We start from the raw sequence: 14,832 nt of genomic DNA on the forward strand, positions 1-14,832 counted from the left end.
CAGTGTTCAGCCTTGGGACCCTTGGCCATTTCCTCAAAAATAGACAAGCAAATTGTTTACAGCTGAAATGATAAAGATAACATTCTATAACAGCTGAACATCACACTACATAATTTTGACTTCACTACATTTGTCCATCTCTTTATATAATCAATTACAAAGTATAGTAACGTTAAATGTTTTCGAAAAGGCGGTGGGGCAGTGCCCAAAAGCCCTTCATGCACGAACCTCCACTGCTGTAGACAACAGTGTATGGAGACGTGGAGGTTGTTCTTGCCCTTTTGTTTTTTCATATTTCCCCCTCTCCCTACACTGACCATCCTTCCTGTTATGTGTTCCTTTCATTGTTCCTGTCTTTCTGTATATGACTTCTATTGCTCTATTCATATGCACAGTTTCATCTAACACATTCATTCCTAATGAAGTTATTACCTTTAACTCTTCATTGTGAGTATCCTCCTGCCATTGTTCCTATATATTTATATTCAGCAATGAGTTTTGCTACTTGTTTTTATCTGTTACATCCAGCTTATGCATCACAGCCAAGCACACTAATAGGTTTATTAAGTCTAGAAGAAAATTAAAAACAAGTCTTCTAGTTCGATTATATTATAAATGTTTGTAGTCAGATGGCATATTTATCACTCCGCATCATTTTACAGTATTTATCAGCTTCATGGTGTAGGGATAGTGTGCCTGTCTTTTATCAAGAGGCCCTGGTTCAATTTTAAACCAGTTGAGGGATTTTTATTCTGGACTAAGGGCAGGAACAGGGTTCATTCGACCTTGTATAACAACTGAGTAGCTACCTGATACGAAAGGCAGCAGATGAGGTTGCGGGAGCCAAACAATACGACTGAGGATGTTGTTATTTTGACCATGTGATACCCCAATATCTTCAGGCCATCTGGGTGCAAAGCAGTAATCTAGGCAGGCCAAGCGCCTCAATGGCCTACGGTATGTGCCAGTCACTTTAGTTTGAGTCCCATTGATGAAAAAAACATTCGCCATCACAGTGTTCACTGGCAGGGTAGAAGAGGTGGTGATATACAATTTCTCATCACTAGGCTATGTGCCAAATCCTGGATTAAGTTCCAAATCTCTTCACAATGTTCATATGGAGTGAGGACATATGACACTCTTGATGATGATTTGTCCATTGGATGCAGACGTTACAAGCCTTGAGCAGACCCTTTGAAGTTATTCAATGGGCGTAAGCTACATACCAACCTTTTTGTCATCATCATTACCACACACCTTCAGAAGACTTTGGAGTAAGAAAACAAGCTGCTCAACTGAGTGTATATTCCAAGATGTCATGAGAGAGTTGGCATGCAATGACATAGGTAGATGAATTAACTTGAATGGAGTTTTTAAAAGTAGGGAAGATCATATTATGAAGGTAAAGTTGGAATTCAAGGTGACACATTGGAGCACATATTAATTTATAGGAAGCCTAGCAAATGTACCCAAGCTTCACTACAGTATTCTACATTCTTCATTATATATGGATATCAAAGTAAATTACTGTACACACAGTGAATAAGAATTTTTAAATTGCACGTCTCCTAGCTGGAGAGGTCCCCATATATTGTTCCCAATGTAAAGTGCGAGTTGCGGACTTGTGATGATAACGGCAGACTCACTTGCCTACTGCCATTCACAATTGAGTTGGGAAGTTTTCATTATAATAGAAGGCTGCTTGTCTACTGTGTGGTCACAATCGATTTGGGGGGTTTTCGTTACAATGACAGGCCCCCTTTCCTACTTCCAGATACAGTTGGGAGGGGAGTTTTGAAGAAAATTGCGAGCTCCCTTGCTTTCTACCAGTCAAATCAAGAAGGAAATTATTCATTACATTGGTAGGCCACCTTACTAATGTCAGTTACACAGGAGATGGAGAAGGAACCCATTCTTACTGCCAGTCAAAGTCGATGTGGAGAGTATTGATTACAATGGCAGACGCCCTCATGCTGACAGTCACTATTGATTGGTACAGTATTACAGTATTACAGTATTACAGTAGTAATGACACACATCTCTTCCAGATTGCTACAAATCAACTTCAATCAATATCTATAGATCGATATACAAAAGTATATGCATGTTTACAATATTGCAGACTTTCATTTACAGATTAACTGCTGCTAAATGTTACATTGTATTGACAAACCGATTGCACCATAAGATGCCTCCTTTGGCGGTCTAAATGGTTGGTCCTATGACATTTTCTTGTATCTCCTTTATTTAGGGTTATAAATGCTGAATAGGGTGAAATGTGAGTAAGGTTTGCACATGCTGCATTACTTTTTGGATACTTACGGGTTTTTTTTGTTTTTGTTTTCTTGCTAGTGGCTTTACATTGCACCGACACAGATAGGTCTTATGGAGACGATGGGATAGGAAAGGCCTAGGAGTGGGAAGGAAGAGGCTGTGGCCTTAATTAAGGTACAGCCCCAGCATTCGCCTGGTGTGAAAATGGGAAACCATGGAAAACCTTTTTCAAGGCTGCCGACAGTGGGATTTGAACCCACTATCTCCCGGATGCAAGCTTACAGCCGCACACTCCTAAACACACGCCCAACTCGTCCGGTGGATACTTATGTGAGAGCTAGAAACATAGAATTTGGCTCATATATGGTTACTGGGTGGGCCAATGTTAGTGCCAAATTTGATGATTCTGTCTTTCATATAAGTGTGTCAAACTATGAATTATACGTGTAAAAACTGCAAAATTTATGTACAATTGAAAAATACAGCCAAATCTAACTCATAAGGGATAGAGATAAGACTAAAAGTCATAGGACCAAAGTTATAGATCACTCGAAATTGAACCCAAATTGTGCCATCGGTTTTGTGATACGACTTACCGTTTAACCACAAAACACCTTGAAATGAAGTCTGCATCATTAAAATTACCTCCATATTTCGATATTTTTGGGGGGTAAAACGTGAAAAATTTAAACATCTTGCAATTTTTTCGTCGGTTACAGGCTAAAACCTATAATTTTGCCAAAGTGTAATTTTCTAACTCGTCTGGCAGATTGTGATCTATTGTTTAATTTGGTTTGAAGTGAATGTCCCTATGTTCCCCTTCAAGCTACATATAAACCATTACTCATGTTACTTATAAATCAAATGGCTCAACTATACAGATAAAGAATACCAATTCCCAGATCAACTCAAGAACATTTGGTTACTATGAGAAGGATGATATGGTTCAACACCAACCACAGCAGTTTTGATGTGTCATTTGGTTTCAATTTTAAATGTGTAGTCAGACTTCATCAATGTTTTAGACTTAGATTTTAAATTAAGACATACCAAATTATATTCTTTATTATTGGTTGTATGTAAACATATGTTTTCCAATTAGATCATGGCTCAAGATGAATCAATGTATGTAGGGTCAAAACTAGTACCAATTATATAGGACACTATATTAAGCTAATGGTATTGAATAGGTGGACCTTTTTCTACCCTCAATCAATCAATCAATCAATACTGATCTGCATTTAGGGCAGTCGCCCAGGTGGCAGATTCCCTATCTGTTTCTTTCCTAGCCTTTTCCGAAATGATTTCAAAGAAATTGGAAATTTATTGAACATCTCCCTTGGTAAGTTATTCCAATCCCTAACTCCCCTTCCTATAAAAGAATATTTGCCCCAGTTTGTCCTCTTGAATTCCAACTTTATCTTCATATCGTGATCTTTCCTACTTTTATAAACGCCATTCAAACCTATTCGTCTACTAATGTCATTCCACGCCATCTCTCCGCTGACAGCTCGGAACATACCACTTAGTCTAGCAGCTCTTCTTCTTTCTCTCAATTCTTCCCAACCCAAACATTGCAACATTTTTGTAACGCTACTCTTTTGTCGGAAATCACCCAGAACAAATCGAGCTGCTTTTCTTTGGATTTTTTCCAGTTCTTGAATCAGGTAATCCTGGTGAGGGTCCCATACACTGGAACCATACTCTAGTTGAGGTCTTACCAGAGACTTATATGCACTCTCCTTTACATCCTTACTACAACCCCTAAACACCCTCATAACCATGTGTAGAGATCGGTACCCTTTATTTACAATCCCATTTATGTGATTACCCCAGTGAAGATCTTTCCTTATATTAACACCTAGATACTTACAATGATCCCCAAAAGGAACTTTCACCCCATCAATGCAGTAATTAAAACTGAGAGGACTTTTCCTATTTGTGAAACTCACAACCTGACTTTTAGCCCCGTTTATCAACATACCATTGCCTGCTGTCCATCTCACAATATTATCGAGGTCACGTTGCAGTTGCTCACAATCTTGTAACTTATTTATCACTCTATAGAGAATAACATCATCCGCAAAAAGCCTTACCTCCGATTCCACTCCTTTACTCATATCATTTATATATATAAGAAAACATAAAGGTCCGATAACACTGCCCTGAGGAACTCCCCTCTCAACTATTACAGGGTCAGACAAAGCTTCACCTACTCTAACTCTCTGAGACCTATTTTCTAGAAATATAGCAACCCATTCAGTCACTCTTTTGTCTAGTCCAATTGCACTCATTTTTGCCAGTAGTCTCCCATGATCCACCCTATCAAATGCTTTAGACATGTCAATCGTGATACAGTCCATTTGACCTCCAGAATCCAAGATATCTGCTATATCTTGCTGGAATCCTACAAGTTGAGCTTCAGTGGAATAACCTTTCCTAAAACCGAATTGCCTTCTATCGAACCAGTTATTAATTTCACAAACATGTCTAATATAATCAGAAAGAATGCCTTCCCAAAGCTTACATACAATGCATGTCAAACTTACTGGCCTGTAATTTTCAGCTTTATGTCTATCACCCTTTCCTTTATACACAGGGGCTACTATAGCAACTCTCCATTCATCTGGTATAGCTCCTTCGACCAAACAATAATCAAATAAGTACTTCAGATATGGTACTACATTCCAACCCATTGTCTTTAGTTTATCCCCAGAAATCTGATCAATTCCAGCCGCTTTTCTAGTTTTCAACTTTTGTATCTTATTGTAAATGTCATTGTTATCATATGTAAATTTTATTACTTCTTTGGCCTTAGTCTCTTCCTCTATCTCGACATTATCCTTGTAACCAACAATCTTTACATTCTGCTGACTGAATACTTCTGCCTTTTGAAGATCCTCACATATACACTCCCCTTGTTCATTAATTATTCCTGGAATGTCCTTCTTGGAACCTGTTTCTGCCTTAAAATACCTATACATACCCTTCCATTTTTCACTAAAATTTGTATGACTGCCAATTATGCTTGCCATCATGTTATCCTTAGCTGCCTTTTTTGCTAGATTCAATTTTCTAGTAAGTTCCTTCAATTTCTCCTTACTTCCACAGCCATTTCTAACTCTATTTCTTTCCAGTCTGCACCTCCTTCTTAGTCTCTTTATTTCTCTATTATAATAAGGTGGGTCTTTACCATTCCTTACCACCCTTAAAGGTACAAACCTGTTTTTGCATTCCTCAACAATTTCTTTAAACCCATCCCAGAGTCTGTTTACATTTTTATTTACCGTTTTCCACCGATCATAGTTACTTTTTAGAAACTGCCTCATACCTGCTTTATCAACCATATGGTACTGCCTAACAGTCCTACTTTTAAGACCTTCCTTTCTATCGCATTTATTTTTAACTACCACAAAAACAGCTTCATGATCACTAATACCATCTATTACTTCAGTTTCCCTATAGAGCTCATCTGGTTTTATCAGCACCACATCCAGGATATTTTTCCCTCTGGTTGGTTCCATCACTTTCTGAATCAGCTGTCCTTCCCATATTAACTTATTTGCCATTTGTTGGTCTTGCTTCCTGTCGTTCGCATTTCCTTCCCAATTTACATCTGGCAAATTCAGATCTCCCGCTACAATCACATTTCTTTCCATGTCGTTTCCCACATAGCTGACTATCCTATCAAATAATTCTGAATCCGCATCAGTGCTACCCTTTCCCGATCTGTACACTCCAAATACATCAAGTTGCCTATTATCTTTAGAAATGAGCCTTACACCTAGAATTTCATGTGTCTCATCTTTAACTTTTTCGTAGCTTACAAATTCTTCTTTCACCAGAATGAACACTCCCCCTCCCACCATTCCTATCTCTACGATACACACTCCAGTGCCGTGAGAAAATTTCTGCATCCATTATATCATTTCTCAGCCATGATTCAACTCCTATTACAATATCTGGTAAATATATATCTATTAAATTACTTAATTCTATTCCTTTCCTTACAATACTTCTACAGTTCAGCACTAACAATTTTATGTCATCCCTACTTGATTTCCAGTTCCCTGTTCCCTTATCACCGCTCCCTAGGCCATCCCGTTTCCCTGAATGTACCTCCCTATTACCCTTCCAAACAAATTTCCTAACTTATATGTACCACTGCAGTTTAAATTAAGGCCATCCGAGCGCAGATCCTTATCTCCTACCCACCCATTAAGATCTAGAAATTTCACTCCCAGTTTCCCACATACCCACTCCATAGTCTCATTTAAATCCCCAATCACCCTCCAGTCAGTATCCCTCCTACACAGTATTCCACTAATAACAATCTCCGCTTTCTTAAACTTCACCCGTGCTGCATTTACCAGATCCCACAAATCTCCAACTATGTTGGTACTTATATCAGCTTGCCTTACGTTGTTGGTACCAACGTGAAACACTACCACCTTCTCCTTCCCCTCCTCCCTCTCTTCTACTTTCCTCAACATCTGCCTAAACCTAATTCCTGGATAACATTCTACCCTGGTTCCCTTTCCTCCACACACTTTCCCCACGTGTCTAACGATGGAATCCCCCATGACCAGAGCCTCAACCCTACCCACCTCATTTGATCCCCTCCCCTCCTGGTCAGCCCTATCTTTCCTGATAGCTGCAGAAGCTACTTCCTCCTCCCTTTTCTCCTTCCCATGACCCTGTTCCACCTGCCTTTTCCTATCCTCTACTCTACATTTCCCTTTCCTACCTTTTCCCTTCCTCCTACTTCCATGCATCTCAGCAACAGTTCCCTGTCCCTCATCTTCCCTCTGTTGTTCTACCTGGAGTGACTCGTACCGATTTCGCACAGACACCTGTCCTGAATTCTGATCCTGAATAGAGCCCTTGGCCTGCAATCTCCTTCCCCTTAGAACATTAGACCACCTGTCTTCTACAACTCCTCCCTTTCCTTCCCCTCCCTCTTGTACACCTACTGTAACCTGTACATTGTTTGAGGGAGTCCTATCTTCCTTCCTGTCTTCTGTGAGAATCCTAATTATCTCCCTCAAACTTTCCAACTCCTCCCTCTTACCCCTCAACGCCTCACCACACCCACAATAAGTACACTCGCGCTCCTTAGCCATTCTTTACGGGGGAAAAATTATTTTTAAAAAAAGGTACCTAACTTATTTGCAAAAAAAAATAAATGAACGGAGGGATATATTGTCTGGGATAGTACACAACAATAAGGTAATTAATATACGACTACACTACAATACTACTTAGTCGTGCTCTGCTTTGATAATGCTCACTCATAGCTGAAAAACAATTATATTTAAGAGTGTTGCAATGTTCAGTGTACCTTATTACAAATTTGTGGCCTGTTTGACTGGACCGATATAGCTGGAACTACATGATTGACATTCTAATTTTTAAACTCCAGAGTTCAAGTATCTGTTATTATTATTATTATTATTATTATTATTATTATTATTATTATTATTATTATTATTATTATTATTATTATTATTATTATTATTATTATTATTCTTTCTAATGAGGCCTGCTAAGGACCATGTTCCATTTTCAATTCAGTTCTTCATACTGTGTGGTTTTCTCTTCTGCTCCTTCCAATATTCTTTCATCCTTTCACTATGCTCTTTCCTTCTGTCCTCGGACCACTTCGCACCAGGCTTCTTGTTCAATCTTCCTTGGAATCCTTCCATACTTACTAACCTCTTTCTAAAAATTTCTCTGTCCATAGTTTCTTCTTCTCTTATATAATTTCTTTCTAAATCTTCCTTACTTCTCGAATCCAGCAACATTATTATTATTATTATTATTATTATTATTATTATTATTATTATTATTATTATTATTATTATTATTATTATTATTATTCAAATTGAAAATTAGTCTGGAGTTAGTATGGGAAGTTCTAAATGCTACTTTGAACTTATGGTTTTTTAACATTATAAATTTGGTAAACATTATTGCTGTTGAAAGTGAAAGTAGAGAACTTCTCTTTAGGAGCAGGTTCTTTAGCTAGGGTGGTCTTAGGTATATTCATGTATCTATTAATGATTCTGTTGACAAAGGTTCTACTGAAACCATTGTGTTCTGTGATGTTGTGAATAGTGTTTGTTTTTTTTTTGTAGTTTTTGCGAGATAAAGGAATGACAATGCTCTGAGTACCATACTATTGTAAGCTGCATTCTTATGTATGTCTGGGTGCAGAGAAGTTTGCTGAATGGTGTTGATAGTGTGATTAGGTTTTCTATATATATTAAAGGACAAGGTGCTGTTATAGTTTCACATAAAGGTTAAATCCTGGTAATTAAGTGTATTATTGTTTTCTGACTCTATTGTGAATTTTATATGTGGGTCAATGAAGTTGAGAAGTTTAAGTACTGTGTTGCTGTTAGTGTTACGAAAGTCTAAAATGGCGAAAGTGTCATCTACGTAGTGTGTCCAATGTTGAATGCCGTTAAATAATGTGAGAATGTTCTAAACGTTCCCACAGTGAAAGCACTACCCAAGATCCATAAAGCTGACATCCCCATAAGACCCAATATCAATTTTATAAATAGCCCAACCTATAAAGTATCTCAGTTTATTCACAAATTCCTAAAATTACACTACCATTTTCAAGCCAACACGTCAGTGAAAAAATTCCATAGAACTTTGCAATAAAATTAAGGATATTAACCTAACTAAACACCACCCATTTCATTAATTTGATACTAATATGTATGCAAATATGTCCATTAACAACACCATACAATTAATTAAAAACAATCTCTCCAAGTTCAGCAAATTAAGAATTTATTCAGATTCTGAAATTCACATTGAATAATAATTTCACAACATCGCAGAACACAACGGTTTCAGTAGAACATTTGTCAACAGAATCATCAATAGATACAAGAGCAGACCTAAGACCACCCTAGCTAAAGAATCTGCTCCTAACGAAAAGTTCTCTACTTTCACTTTCAATAGCGTTTACCAAATTTCTAATGTTTTTAAAAAACGTAAGATCAAAGTAGCATTTAGAACCTCCCATACTAACTCCAGACTAATCTGGTCATGAATACACAACAATTGATCAAGATCTTAAGATCCTCTATTACGAGCAAAAGGGCACCTTGCCCAACATTCTCGAGAGCATCCACTTCTATATTGATCAATTTATAAACCTCTCATATAATTTGAATGAGATTAATGAAAAAAATAACATTTTACTTAATACGTTCATTCCATTTGTTTGTCAACAATTCCATAAGAAAAATGAACCCAGGATCCAGCTCTCCAACTCAACACCAGCCCTTCCTCCCCCTCTCCCCACCGGCCTAATGCCTCCCTCCGTCACTCCTTTCACTTCTTCCCCTATCCTTGCAAACACAGCTGATCCAGCTACAAACATGACCAGTGGAAGCGGAACCTCTTAACTGAGAAGGACAGGCCGTTAGAGAGGGCAATTACTTAATAAGTAAGTCTAAAGTTTTCTTTTTGTTTACCTTTCATCTATTAACCCAAGCTTCTCACTATACTCATTCTTTTTCTCCCATGACAGATTTGAATTTTATAGATGGTTTCCACTACTGAGTCACACATGCAACACTTGGCATTTGTTTGCTCTCAAAATATGTTCTTAACTTCTGTTGCCCTCTAGACTTTTCAGCATGTGACTCAACGATGATAGACTGTTTCTCAAGTTTTATTTTTGTGATTTCATCCTCGTTTTTATTGTGACATACTGTACTTTCAGACTAAGAGGTTCTCAACCTTGCTGCAAACTCATATTGTATCAGCTTCATCATGTTGCACTTGTTTTTATATATTCTTTCTCATTGTGCCACAAATGGTCAGGTGCACTTTTCTATTTGTGAAGTAATTTTGCATTAGCCTATAAATGTTTTTGGACACCCCTTTACTTCCATCTGATGCAACACTTTAGGCCACCATGCAAAGTTGAATGCACCGGAGATATACAGGATGTTAGGGGTATCCGTGCAGATATTAAGCTAGTCGACAAAGAAAAATACATCTCACAATATATGCTATGTACTTTTTACCTTGTCCTATTAGTTTGCCCATAACAGAGCCAAATATTTCAGGACCGAATGTGTTTTGAACGGCCGTAGCAGGATGCGCCGGTTACGTCATTCTGTCCACGCGTAGTGGAAGTACAGTAGCAGAGTATAGGGCTTGTTGAACCTGTTTCTTATCGCAGGCCAACACATGTTGTTGTGTACTTCCCCTAAAGGCTTGGCAAGTAGGAGAGGTTGACTCACGTGCCTGGCCACTTGCCGTACTCGAAAACCGGTCTAGGGTAGTCTGATTGAAAATTACACGGAATTCTTGCAGTGACGTCGAAGATCCGTACCAGCACATGCATGCGAATCAAGTGTTGTGTAGTTGTGTGTGATTTATAAGACGTCATTGGCATTACTCAGTGATCCAAGCTGACAAAATTAAAGGAAATAGTTAATAAGTAATGAAAAATGGGCGCAACATTTCTGTGCTGTTATTGCGACAGTCTACGATGAACTTCTGACAATAGACAATGCGAGTTGTCCATGCTTATTCATAAACTTTTCAGGTCAATGAAAGGACGGTGGACACTGAAAGAAAAGGCTATAAGTATTCAGTGAAATTGTTATTAATGAGACAAATTTCAAAAACCGTAGTTTCATCCATCGTGAGCATTGCTCGAAGGAAAAAGAGCTACCGGTACTGTGGAATTGCCGCCGGGCATTTGTAATATAAGGCTTATTCTTCCTTTTCCTAATATTTTTACCCCCCAGGTTTTGGTTTTCGCTGGGACTCAGCAAGGGATCCCACCTCTACCGCCTCAAGGGCAGTGTCCTCGAGCGTGAGACATTGGGTCGGGGATACAACTGGGGAGAATGACCAGTACATCGCCCAAGCGGCCCCAGCTGCTAGGATGAACAGGGGCCTTGCGGGGGGATGGGAAGGTATAGAAAAGGAAGAGGGAAGGAAGCGGCCGTGGCCTTAAGCTAGGTACCATCGCAGCATTTGCCTGGAGAAGTGGAAAACTACGGGAAACCACTTTCAGGATGGCTGAGGTGCGAATCGAACCACCTCTACTCATTTGACCTCCCGAGGCATAATGGGCCCCGTTCCAACTTTCGTACCCCTTTTCAAATTTCCTGTCAGAGCTCGAAATCGAACCCGGGCCTTCGGGGGGGTGGCAGCTAATCACACTAACCACTATACCACAGAGGCGGACAGAAGGCTTATTACTGGACAGTAAGTGCCGATAGGTAAAGTGATGACTGTAATGGACCCGCTTAATTAGAACTTCCGTAATCATAATAATATTACTACTACTAATAATAATAATAATATCTTTACGTTCCACTAACTAATTTTCACGGTTTTCGGAGACGCTGAAATGCCAGAATTTTTTACCGCAGTGTTTTTTAATGCAAGTAAATCTACAGACACGAGACTGGCTTATTTGAGCACCTTCAAATACCACCGAACTTAGCCGCCATCGAACCTGCCAAGGTGGGATCAGAAGACCAGCGCTCTATCGTCCGAGCTACTCAGTCCGGCATTAGAGGTTGGAATAAGTTGGTCGTGTGGTTAGGGGCGCGCAGCTGTGAGCTTGCATTTTGGTGATAGTGGATTCGAACTCCGCTGTCGGCAGCCGGGAAGATGGTTTTCCGTAATTTCCCATTTTCACATCAGGGAAATACTGGGACTGTACCTTTATTAAGGCCTCGAACGCTTCCTTCCCACTTGTATCCCTTTTCTCTCCCATCGTCGCCGTAAGACCTACTTGTGTCGGTGCGACGTAAAACAATTTGTAAGTACATGTTTCGGTAATTCCGGAGACATGTCCGCAATTATAAGATTAATAATAATTCGGACTTGTTAAAAGTTCACTATTTTCTTTAGTGTTTTCTGACAGATTACCAGCTACGAAGTTTGAGTGGGGCGTTTAACTTTTATTTTCGTAATAGTTAGTAATAATGGACTAACACAGTTTTTATTATAATATTGGTAGGTGGCTTTACGACGAATGCAAGCTGACAGCCGCGCGCTCCTAATCACACGGCCAACTCGCTCAGTAATAATAATAATAATATAATAATAATAATAATAATAATAATAATAATAATAATAATAATAAATGTTTACGTGCCAATGGAGACGCGCGGTTTCGGAATTTTGCCCACGGGTATTCTTTAACGTGCCTGTAATTCTACCGATCAGAAGCGGACGTATTTGAGCACCTTCAAATACCAGCGGACTGAGCCAGGATCGAGCCTGCTAAGTTCATGAAACCAGAGCTTGAACCGTCTGAGCCACTCAACCTGGCAACGTTTATTTTGATACGTTTAATAGGCACTGCAAAAGCAGAATGCTTTAATTTACCATTAAACTAGTTCTTTTCGTTTGGAAGCACGAAAAGGAAGTACGTTTAATTTATTTATTTTTATAACATGTCCCTTATTGATATGAAGCAAAACGTTCGATGTGCTTTGACAATTCAGTTCTGATACTACTCACTTGGAAATCCTATCCCACGCATTCTTTCGTTGACGTAAGAAACTTTATTTACGTACACGTCAACACGGGGTGTTTCTGCATACGGCGAGTTGGTCTCCCAAGAATCCATGGTATTGAAATCAAACTGTGGGAGAATATTTCACGTAAGCAGTTTGACAAATTCACTAGACCTGTCACGGGCCGGTCGGTCGTCTGCTGTTTCTAGCGACGGGGGTGTGGTGGGACGGGTTCCCGCCCCTACAATGAAAGCACCGGACTAGAGGTATGAGCTGTCTGTCTGACCTTGACCTGAATAACAGCTGTCAGAGAGGAGAATTATCGTCCGTACTAGTACGCGAGTTACTTCGTAGTAGTAGTTTGAATAATGCCAGTGTATGAATACCACGAATACCATGATATGCTGCTAGTGTATCGTGTGGCAGAACAGAACACGGGTCGCCCTCAATGAATCTATCGGAAAATCGGAAAAGGCTTTCCAACAGACGGGTGCCGAATCCAGCAACGATACTTGCTGTACTGCAGCGTATTCGCGATGCAGGTTGTGTTACATCACGCTTTCAGAAGCGATGGCCTAAACGGCCACGTGTAATTCTAGACGCGGAAGAAGACATCCTGACAATGGAAATGAAATGGCGTATGGATATTAGTGCCGGGAGATCCCAGGACGGGTTCGGCTCGCTAGGTGCATGCCTTTTGGTTTGACTCCCGTAGGTGACCTGCGCGTCTTGATGATAATCAAATGAGGATGAAGACAACACATACACCCAGCCCCATGCCAGTGAAAATAACCATGATGGTTCAAATACCGACCCTGCCGGGAATCGAACCCGGGACCCCTGTAACCAAAGGCCAGCACGCTAACCGTTTTGCCATGGAGCCGGGCATCTTAACAATAGTAAACGATGATCCCGGGCGCCGTACGCGTAGTATAACACGTGCCGTTGGTGTACCAACTTGGACCATACGTAGGGCACTGCATGAAGAACGAGTGCATCCTGACCACATTCAACGGGTGCAGTGTCTTTGACAGCTGATTACCATTTTCTTACGAGTTGATGTACGTCGCCACGACACAGATAGATATTACGGCGACGACGGGACAGGAAAGGGCTAGGATCGTGAAGAAGCAACCGTGGCCTTAATTAAGGAACAGCACCAGCATTTGCCTGGTGTGAACATGGCAAACCACGGAAAACCGTCTTTAGGGCTGCCGACAGAGGAGTTCGAACCCACTATATCCCACTCATGGGCTGTGGAACGTCCCCATTCAGTAGGAGAAGGCAATTTCCAGCACCGGTTATGAATTAATACCTGGATGAGTGTAGTAGGAAGTCGGTTACGTGGACTAATCATCTTTTTATTAATGTTACCTTGCTCCTGTAGATACAGTACGTTACTTGAGCTTTCAGAGGACGTGTCGCTTCGACTACGCAGAACCACATGGATTTTACACGATGGTGCAGACATTTCCTCAACGGTGGACAGGACGATGTGGAACTATCAATTGGCCAGCCAGATCTCCAGACGTTATTCCAATGGACTTTAATGTCTGGGGGAACATGAAACACAAAGTACACTGACTGACAGAGCAAATGCAACACCAAGAGGGAGTGGTCAGAACTTTATGCCAATTGCAGGGTAGACTGACGTCACTGAGGTATGCTCATGATGTGAAATGCACCGCTGTGCTGCGCACGTAGCGAACGATAAATGGGACACGGCGTTGGCGAATGGCCCACTTCGTACCGTGATATCTCAGCCGACAGTCATTGTAGAACGTGTTGTCGTGTGCCACAGGACACGTGTATAGCTAAGAATGCCAGGCCGCCGTCAACGGAGGCATTTCCAGCAGACAGACGACTTTACGAGGGGTATGGTGATCGGGCTGAGAAGGGCAGGTTGGTCGCTTCGTCAAATCGCAGCCGATACCCATAGGGATGTGTCCACGGTGCAGCGCCTGTGGCGAAGATGGTTGGCGCAGGGACATGTGGCACGTGCGAGGGGTCCAGGCGCAGCCCGAGTGACGTCAGCACGCGA

General features: G+C 40.5%; 1 protein-coding gene across 2 annotated transcripts in view; it reads left to right on the forward strand.

Moving 5' to 3' along the window:
* LOC136866194 (ATP-binding cassette sub-family C member 4) overlaps nucleotides 1–14,832 on the forward strand; it is a 371,709-nt gene that overhangs the window by 169,417 nt on the left and 187,460 nt on the right. The window lies entirely within an intron of this gene.

This window comes from Anabrus simplex, chromosome 3 (genome assembly GCF_040414725.1).
Source record: "Anabrus simplex isolate iqAnaSimp1 chromosome 3, ASM4041472v1, whole genome shotgun sequence".
Taxonomy (NCBI): Eukaryota; Metazoa; Arthropoda; class Insecta; order Orthoptera; family Tettigoniidae; genus Anabrus; species Anabrus simplex.